The 10,990-nt window shown below is 38.1% G+C and overlaps 1 long non-coding RNA gene across 1 annotated transcript; it reads right to left on the bottom strand.

Moving 5' to 3' along the window:
* Positions 1–4,802: 4,802 nt before the first annotated feature.
* On the bottom strand, positions 4,803–6,474 carry LOC125219644. The gene is made up of 2 exons (XR_007176174.1): positions 6,074–6,474; positions 4,803–4,932 (listed from the first exon to the last, which is right to left on the bottom strand). It is a non-coding gene; the product is annotated as an uncharacterized LOC125219644 (long non-coding RNA).
* Between the last annotated feature and the right edge of the window lie 4,516 nt (positions 6,475–10,990).

The raw sequence follows: 10,990 nt of genomic DNA, 5'->3' as shown, positions 1-10,990 counted from the left end.
TGTCTACCTTTTTCTACTTCCCTAATAACAGTACTGTTAATTAAATTACCTAAAATTATTTAAATTGGAAATTGTCGTCATTTTATGTTTAAAAAAAATTAGAAGAAGGGGTGCACATAGAGTCATTTGGATTTAAATTTGTCATTTAGAGCATCCACAATGGCATTAGGCTAGCCACAAACTCCTCCCGCCACATCATTAACACTAAAATTCCTCCTGCTACATCATCAGGATAAGCAACTGGACAAGCAATAGGCTAGCCACAACAATCAAAATTAAAAACAACTAAATTTACGAAATTAAACACAAAATACGGAATTAAATTTATGACACATATACGGAAAAATTTATTAATTTCATTAAAATAAAAAAAGTACATTAATTAAAACAAATTACATAATAAAAAAATACATAAAACAAAAAAAACTATCGCTGTGCAGTCCTCCACGCCCACAACTCTTCAATTAAACCCTTTTGGAGTTGAATATGAGCATCCACTTGGTGCATGTCGGCATGTGTCTAGAGGCGGCCGATTTCATCGTGAGGTACCCCCTTCGTACGTTGAGGGTGGTCACGCCGTGGCTTGGACCGGTTTCATCGTCATTGGCCCAACTAGTCAACTGTACATCTTCATCTTCGATTATCATGATGTGCATGATAATACAGACGTACATTATAGAAGCAATGCTATCGACATGCCACAAACGCGTTGGACCCTGCCCATCGAGCCTGGAGCACACCAATTGCGCGCTCCGCGTCCTTGCGCGCCGTCTCCTGCCGTTACGCAAAGTAGGTCTTCCTGTCCTCATTTGCACATCTGGTCGTCTTCACAAAGACAGGCCACCTAGGGTATATCCCATCCGCCAAGTAGTAGCCCATATCATGTCGGTTGCCGTTGGCGACAAAACCGATGGTTGGACCGACGCCCTGGAGCACACCAACTGCGTTGTTCGACCCGGCTACCCCAAAATACGCATGCCAAATCCACAGCCGATTTTCAGCTACGGCCTCGAGGATCATCGTGGGATTCTTTCCTTGTAGCCGGTGGTGTAGAACTCCTTCCAGGCAGCGGGTCAGTTCTTCCACTCCCAATGCATACAATCTATGCTGCCTAACATCTCCCGGAACCCATGCTTCTCCCCATGCATCTGCATCAGATCCCGACAGTCTACCGGGGTAGGGATTCGAAGATACTGGTCCTTGAATATTTCAACGACGCCCTCACAGATATATTCTCGCACACCGCAGGGCGGTCGTCTCACCGATGTGGAGGTACTCGTCCTACATGTTTGTCGCGCCTCCGTAGACCAACTGCCTGATAGCTGCAGTGCACTTTTGTATAGCTGTGTGGCCGGGTCTGCCCGCCACGTCGTACTTAAACTGGAAACACAGGTATCGACGCTCTAAAGCGTCAACGATACACATAAACAGCTCCGTGCGCATCTTAAAATGCCGCCTGAAAAGCTTGGCCCCAAACCGCGGCTCTGGAGCAAAGAAGTCGTCATATAGCCGCTGATGTGCAGCTTGGTGATCCCGATCAATCACTACTCGGCGGTGGACAACGGGTCGAGGTCGAGGTATCGGCGGCTACAAGGCCCTTTGTAACAGCCGCTCTGCCTCGCGGGTCGTATAGGCCTCTAACACTTCCAATACTTGCCGTTCGAACTCCTCCTCGGCGTCCCTACCACTACTACCACTACCACCACTACCACCCGCGTTACTCATTTCACGTTATTGCTCTTGTACAGAAATTAAGAGAGAGAGAAAGTTCGTTAAAACAAGCGGTGCAAATGAAAATGACGTTCAAATCGCGTATATATAGTGTTTCGGATATTAAATTAAAAAAAATTGCGCTGGTCGATCACTTGCCGATCGCCAGCCTACAATGGCGGTGAGCGCTTCGGCGAGCGCTAGCCGATTCTCTAGCCGATTCCAAGCTAGCCGCTTACGATGGTTCGGCAAGTGGACCGACCAGCGCTGGAAATCAGCTAGCCGGTCGTTCGCCGACCATTGTGGATGTTCTTATTGTCGATGTAAATCATGTTGCTAGAAGTCTGGACCTTGCGTGCATATGGAGTAAAACAAAATACATTTTTATACTAGAACTATGTTAAATTAGAGTTTGGTTTACGGTAATCAATTGACTCAATTTTAGTGATGTATTCATAAAATTATTTTTTGCAATAAGAGTAATACTAAATCAATCTTTTTATAGTTGGAGAGAACATTTTTTTTTAGTTCGCTAACTTTGCCAAACTATCATTTTTATATTTAGTATGTAACATTTAAAAATATCTTTGAAGTCCATCAACTTTGACTTAATATCATTTGAGCTACTTTTTCACTATCTTAAATTTATTTTGGGCGAAAATACTCTCAAGACCTTGATGAACAATTTCGTCTTTTTACTCTCTCTTCTTCATAAATATAGTTAATTTCTCTTTCTTTCTTTCTTTCTTCTTCCCTCTTCACCAACCTAACTAATCTACAAAATCTCTACATATCCGACTGTAATATATGAGGGAGTTTAAGGTTGATTTTTGGTCTTAAATCCTTGAACCACTTGGATATTTCGATCAATCATTTTCCTGTAATTTCCCAGTTGATATCTCGTCGTTAATTAATCTGAGATTCTTGAACATCTCGTTCAATAAAGTCTCGGGTTTTCTGAACTCAATATCCGTTCACTGCTTCAACAATTTCTTTTCAACCATGCCAGCAATCTCCCCACCAACCGCCCCTGCCCCAGACTTGCATATAAAATCCACTCTTCGCCACAAACCGCCACCGCACAATCAAGAAATAAAGCTCGAGCCAATCAAGAAACGGATACCCAAATCAAAAACTCGGAAAAATTCATTCTTGCGGCATCGCTACTAGCTTCATCCATCATCGGCGGCGGCGTAGTGGCTTGGTACATATGCAGAAAGAGGAGATGAGAGAGGTAGAGCAAATGGTCCATCTCAATGCTGTCCCAAACCTCGTTCAAAATGGAGAAATCAAGGCCTTTTTGTTTGAAGAGTCTGAGTCGTCGTGAGTGGCCGACATGCCTAAAAGGGGATGGCGTTGCCAATGAATGAATTGCGGACATTTCGTTTTTTTCGTTGTCTACCCTTCCTCGCTAGAGGGGATGCCATTTTTTCGATACTACTCTGGCGACTCTGTTCCTTTAACCGTCTCAGAATCTAGCGAAGATTTCAACGATCTCATCGAAGATTATAAGCAATTAACTGATAATTTGTACAATTTCATTAATCTTGTGATGAGGAATTTACGAGGGAGAGTGAATTGAGAGAGATAAAGTGAATTGGGGGTGACGAGGAATTAGAGAGAAAAAGTGAATTTGGGTTCTTGTGCTTGATGCTTTAAATTCTTCAAATTGGTGAATAGACTTTCACATGGATGATTGAGACGAGGAAGAAGAGAGAGAAGGAAGAAGGGGAAGAAGAGAGAGACAGAGAGAAATTAAATATTTTAATGAAGAAGAGTAATAGACTAAATTGCCCTTCATGACTTTAAGACCTCGTTTATTTGGCAAGAAAGTAAAGTATTTAAGGAAAATGATTTCTAGGATTATGATTTCTTGAATTTTGATTTCTAAAATTATGATTTTTAAGATTTATGTTTCCTAAGAAAATGATTACAAGAAATATAATTGATGGAGAATATAATTACTGTGTTTGAATATATGTTAAGATTCTAAAACTGTAATTTTAATTTACATGAAATAATTTGATAATTTAAAATACAAGTTGTATAAAATGATGAAAATTATCGGTAAACATCAAGATGAATTAAAATACAAAGTACATTTAATGATAAACAACAATACGCAATTCTGTACATTAAAGATGATTGGAATAATAAGAATTAAGTGACAAAGCAAGTTGCCACCGTGAGACGAGAATTCTATATGACTAAGAGGGTTAGAATATCAAGAATTAAGCAATAAAACAAATTGCTGCAGAGAGAGACAAGAGATTTTGAGAAGTACAGGAAGAAAACCACTTGAAACATAATTTTTCCGTTAGATTGATTCTGGTCTTTTCCCAAACCAAGACACGTACTTCAAAAGAGTGAAACTCGAAAGAGACAAGTTTGAAGAAGAATTGAGATGCAAAAGAATGTTGGAAAGTGTGCTTGAAGGAAAACTGCGCATGAAAAGTAGAAATGTGAAGAACTTAAGTTCAAAATGGATAAAATGGGCAAAATGTTCCGAAAGATGAAGATTGTCATAGTGTTGTTTGTGTTGTAAATTTTATTTTTCTATAGGATGTTTATGTTGTTCTTGTAGATTTGGATTTGAATTTGGTATTTAAGTTCCTGTCAAGTCATACAAAATAATTTGTTCCCAAAATATACACATAAGTGTTGTATTGGTGCTATCAAGTCAACAAAATCATCCGTTCCCAAAATGTACACATAAGTACTAAATTAAGGACACATCAGTTCAAGACCTCAAAATATACAACCTTCAAAATAACAAGTTTGGTCGTAGTTATGCAGCCAATCCAAAAATACACATCGTGGCATCATGTGTACACATATGTTCCTAATCCATGTTACTGCGACGCCCACATCGTGGAGTTATCCTCGTGTTGCTCCGAGTTCCCGAAGGACGCTTCAAATTGAACTGCTAGAATTGAAATTTAAAAAACTTCAATTAATGTTGGAACTTATATTAATGTTGAAACTTAAAATAAAGCTACCGCTAAATTTCAAAAGAAAACTTAAATTACCATTGGAACTTGTATTAATAGAATATAAGCCGAAAATGAGACCGGTTCTAAGTTAATCAACAATTAAAAAATAAAAATAAATAAAAAAAAGGAGGAAGGCACAGTTTAGGAGCCCATTTCACAGAAAACTTATGCAAAACTCTTTCACCCCACCTAGATCCGCCGTTGCATATCCGTTATTTCACATATCATCCTACATTTCATACAATATCATGTATCAGTTCAACATCATAATTTTCATATAATTCACTTAATTAGCACATAACATATATGTAAGCCCCAACTATAAGCTCGATATTAAAACATGGATATCTGATCTATACAGTAGCACTAATATGCTGATAAACGGTAAGCACCAATGTGCTGGTGAATGGTAAGCACCAACGTGCTGGGTAAACGGTAAGCACTAATGTGCTACTAACGGTAAGCACTAATGTGCTAATGGAAACGGTAAGCACTACGTGCTAGTGACTTGTACGATAAGCATTAGAGTGCTAGTCAACGAGGAACACCAAAGTGCCCCAAACGGTAAGTCACCTCATGCTGATTCCAAACTACAAAGCATCACATATGTAATCAAACTCATATTCATAATCACATGCATCATCAATTATCGTATCACCAATTTATGTGCATATATTGACATTCTTGTATATTTTAAGGTTTAAACATTTATCTTTCATTGTTATTTTAGCACACAAGAGCACATAAGAACACATATAATCTAAGTAAGAGAGCTATTCTAGAATTTATCTTCAACGTATAGAGCAAGCTACCTCAAAAGTGCATCTATTCTCATCGACTCTTATTCCTTCGATTTCCCTTTATTCTTCTGAGAACCGCTCAATAAGCTTTTTCCTTAATTATACAAAGGATAATTGTATCAAATCATACACTAAGAATAATTAGATTGTTAACTTTCCCTAAAGCCTTCAATCCTATTCATTTTAATCAAATACTTAACATTCTAAGTCAAGGGTCCTTGATCTAAATTTCAACGTCTACAGTTTTAGGCTTATTTCAGAGATCAAATTAGATCCTTCAATTTAATTTCATTTTGCAGCTACCCGTGCAAGAATCCCCAAACCTAATATGCAAATCTAATACGTGTACATATACTCTAAGCAATCAGCCATCATCTACAGATTTTCATCTTTTAGCTATACCATTTAAAATCAAGAGAATAGATAAGTATGCCCTAACACAATTACTGATCTCTTCTAAATCAAGTAATATCAAATTTAGATTTGTAGCTGTCAATCGATGGGATTACAATTCGACCATTCACATGAAATTAAATGTAGCATTTGAGAGAAATGGGGTAGGATACTTACGCTCAGGGAGAGTATCGAAATGAGAGAAGAAAGGGGTGCAGAGATGAGTGAAAGAAGGAGATGCAAGGGCAGCTGATATCCGTTAACCTGCTAGGACAGCAGAGAAAGTCGGTTGTTCGGCAGTCAGTGGAGGGGCCGATTCACAGTGAAGTGGGATTGCTCTATGTATGTTTTTTTGTGTGTGTGAGAGAGAGGGAGAAAGAGAGAGAGCTGAGAGGAGAAAGTAGGAAGGGAGTCTACGACTAGAGCTCGTTGATTGCCATTTTTCCCGGCCGTAGTTCCTTCCCTCTAGCAAGTGAAGTCGAGAGGCCTCAAAAAAAGGGAAAGAAGATTCTAGAGAAAGAAGGACTCCCCATTTCTAGAGGTCTCGATATTTTTCTTACCCATCTTTTTCTTTTACATTTTTCTTATTTATTTGTTTAATTTATTTCTAAATGATTCATTATAATCAATATTAAATATAAGAATACCAATATCCCTAACAATCGACAACTTTTATTAGTGGGGTGATTTCGTTTAATTCAAAATACTAACTCCCTTTCTTTAATATATACACATACCAATGTAATATACATTTAATTTATAGCTTTTATTCAAACAATTAAATGTTATATTATTCTTAGTTTATTAATATTAATTTAAATTTATTATTATCATTATCAATTCAAATATCATAATTTGACGATTTTCTTATCCAAATAGAAATTTTTGTCTAATCTTATTATTATTGTTGTTATTATTATTATTTTGGAGCGTTACATCCATCCATTGATCGGGAACAACATGTTTTCATACATCTTGACCATAGTTACCCTTGTGCAAGACGACGTAACATAATCCGTGTATGGGCACGATGTCTTCAAGATGCATGCAATTGCATGCACACATGGAATTCTCGTTATTTTCCAAGACCTACACAAGCATTAACCACTAGCTGGTAGTCATAGGGTCCGGACACCTGGTGCGATTCTTCTCCATTCCACAGTGCTCGCCACGATGAAGCACCTGCCACGGCCTTATCTAACAACTCCTTGATGACTTGAGGCACTTCGGACTCATACGTCTTGATCCGCTGACCCCTTCTAACTATCCTCTCAAGCTGACTTGTTCGGATCTCTTCTAGCGTTGTTATGATTACTTTCTCTCTGGCCAAGACGATTTTCGCATTGAAAGTCTCGCACATGTTGTTGAGCAATGGATCGCACTTTGTGTGCGCTAAGAAGAAAGCCTACACCCATCTCTTTTTTGTTGCAACATCTAACAAAATAATGGTGAGCTTCGAAATATAGTTCTCGCAAAGCATCCAATCGCTCCCCGTACCACTCAACAGTAGTGCATGAGGCAAGGTCCCACATTCGATTCTTCGGAGTTTCGCCATGAAAATGCTTCTTGAAGTTATTGTACATGTTCTATACACATAACCAATGCTCACTATGTGGAAAAAGCTCCACAATTGCATTGTCAAGGCCCTAATGAGATGATTCAGAAGCAACTTTAACAACAGTTAGGTAGCAAGAAATATGATTAAAAAAAATGTAAAAGTGCAAAAGTATATACATTTTGTTGATCGGAGATGAATACAAGTCGAGGTGAATTGGCTGATATTTTAAGATCTTCTTGAAGGTACTCAAGGAACCATTTCCATTGCGTAGCTTTCTATTTCTGCAACCGCCCATGCGATCTGCCACCACCAGTTGTTGGGATCAATACCGATTGCAGTGAATAGTTGTCCCTTGTACATCCCTCTTAGAAAGCATGAGTCCAAAAATATAATAGGTCTACAAAAGATCTTTTAACCTTTCTTCAGAGGCCCGAGGCAACAATAGAACCTCAGAAATCTTGGACCCGTACTCCCTATCATCCCAATTACTCTCGTAGAGTATCTCAACTGTTGAGTTAGGGTGTGTCCTTAAAAGTTCTCGTTTGTAATCGAAAAGTTTGACGTATTACCGACCCGTCTTACCATGTATGCCTTTCAGAGCTGCTTCTCGAGCCTGATAAGTTGTCATTCTACCTAGCAGTACACAAACTTCTCATCAACACATTGGCATATCGTTTGTATTGGAATATGTGGATTCGCTTTGATCTTTTCCATGAACTACTCACCCAACCACTTTGTACTAATCCACTTATTTTTTTGTACCTCAGTGCATGTATGGGCATGCTCTTTGTGCACTTGAGATCACCTATACCATTTCCTACTTCATCTTATACTACATACACACAAACATGATAAGTGAGAGTGGGGTTCTGATGTGTAATTTTCGAGTTCAAATATCAAGTGCAAGTTCACACAAGTTTAATTAAGATAACTCTAATATTACAACGATACTGCAAGAATACAACGTCGTATGTAGTATTTCGAGTGTCGATCCACAGGGAAGGGAAAGATTATTTAATTCTAAAGCAAACAAAACATATAATAAAAGGTAATTTGGTTTGAAGATTTTGATTTCAAGAAAAACAACAACAATTAAAAGAAATAAAACGAGCAAGATGAATCAAGAGAAGAGATTGTTACTCCAAACATTCACGGATAAAACAGTGATTTATTCTAACATTCAATTCTATCTTATGAATTAACGGACTACAAAAATCAACTCACGATGTTAGCATTGAACATGCTTGACATACAATAGTTTAAGAATAGTTGAACACATATTCTATAAACTAGCTTTCATTAATCTAAGTATCCTACGGATGCGCGAGACTCAAAGATCAATTACTATTAGCACATGAAATCCATTATCAAATTATCATCTAAACAATTCTAATTGATAATTCATTACCACAAAAATCCATCTTATTCAAAGTTGAAGAGACATTTAAATAAGACTAAAATACCTACTACAAATGATGCACCAAAAGTAATAGAGATTCAAGCAATTAAATTGCGGTAAAGACGATCATAAGAAAAAGAAGAACATTGAATAAATCACACGAACAATTTATCCGTCTACATGTTTGGAGCAACACAAGATTTTTAGCCACTCATAATCAAACTAGGATTAATAAAAAATGGAAGAAAAATCATTTGAACCATGGAACTATGAAGAAACAACAACTTTGACTTGAAAAATTCTCTCAATTGGTCTTCAATAGCAACACGTCACTTTTCCTTTCAACACTATCTTCTCCAAGTCTCCACTATTATCCCACCAAAATCCCTCTCCTCAATTTTTGATAAATCCAATTGTTTTTAGATTCGTCTCAATCTCTTCCTCAAAGCAAACCACCCCCCAAATGTTGAAAAAGAAACTGCCGCAAGAAACTGTTGATTTGCGTGAAAATTACTCTGCCTAGCCGGGTAGATTTTGAAGCTGAAAAATCACCTGTCCGGGTGTCATAAAACCTGCCCTCTCTGGACTCCTTACGCCTTGAAGAAGCAGCCCGGGCGGGTGTAATTTTGGTGTAAAACTCACCCGGGCAGGTGGTTTCTGCTGCGCGAAACAGCAAATGTTCGGAGCATTGTGCACTCCCGGTGAGTCTCCGGCGAAGTTCTATCCTCCACGCTGCTGCTCGGGTCCCATTTTCACCAAATTGAGTGTTTACAAATTGAGGGACTCATTCACAATACACGTACATGAATGGAAGCTTTGAAATTTACAAACATTGAAAGAATATACTTTTGCCCATAATATGTTTGATAAAATGCTTCAAAGAGGTTTCTTATGATGAACTAAGTAAATACCCCCTAAAGTTTGAGGATAAAAACATTGAATATTTGATTTGCATCAGGTTCATCACTCATGTTCGTGTGTATGTAGTAGTAGATGGAGTAGGAAATAGTATATGTGATCCTCATTGCTCTTTGTGTACCTTCTTCAAAATGTAGTCTTTTGTGTTGTATGCACTATTTTACGCAAATAAACAAACCATTTGCATCTCTTTCCCTTGCATATAGCCCTCAATTTAGTCTTGTCATTAATGTGTAGGACATTCTTAGTGAACATGAATATAGAGTATAATGCTAAGTTCTCATCTCTTTCCCCATCAGATGCTAAGTGATCCCATAGTGGACGGTGCAAATAATCTTGCAGAAGTTATGATTCATAAGGATCAACAATTTGCATTGTCTCTGCTGGCCTTCTTCCTTGTTTCTTTTTGTTTCTGTTGTCAGACTGTACCCTCACCAACTTGTGTGGCGGATGTCCCTTCTTGATTACCTCCACCCCTCTCTAGGAGATCATGGAATTCTTCACCATCACAAACTTCATTTTCAACAACTTCACGAACCAATTCTCCTTCTAGATTACTTTCACACTCTTCATTCACATACGCCCATCCATCACATCCACTTGTAATTTGACTTTCTTGCTGAAAAATGTACTCAAAGTATGACGAGAACAACTGCTCATTATGACACATCTCATCCAAAGAAATAAATTTGCCCACCTCATCATCGCCGCTGTCATTGCGTAAAGGGTAGTCTGTAAGAAGGTCATCCAGACATGGTACATAGACATTCTCTTGTGGAACAACTATTCACATTACCCCTTATCGTGCGGTGCTGAGCATGCTCGATCATCCATAGTCTGCATATGTTATCAATGACAATGAAAGCTCAATAAAACAAAAACAACTGTAAAAAACATCCTAAGTAGAAATAACATCATTATTGCATATGTCCACTAACCTCATTATCATGCTTTATACCCACTGTGCTACCTCCGTCGCCTTGTACAACAACACTGTGTACAACATCACCTTGTACAACACCACCATCCATAATAGTCTGTACAAATCATCCATCGCACCTCACATTTCAAAGTACACCAAACATATTAATTAAACTACACAAACTTGTATAAATATCAAAACAGATTACCTTATTATCATGAGGCACGTCCACTGCAATACCCTCATCAACTTGTACAAAATGCACCATCTGCAACCATTTCAATACCACCAACACCT

The sequence above is a fragment of the Salvia hispanica genome, chromosome 4 (assembly GCF_023119035.1).
Source record: "Salvia hispanica cultivar TCC Black 2014 chromosome 4, UniMelb_Shisp_WGS_1.0, whole genome shotgun sequence".
Taxonomy (NCBI): Eukaryota; Viridiplantae; Streptophyta; class Magnoliopsida; order Lamiales; family Lamiaceae; genus Salvia; species Salvia hispanica.
This window is presented reverse-complemented; position numbering and strand designations above follow the sequence as displayed.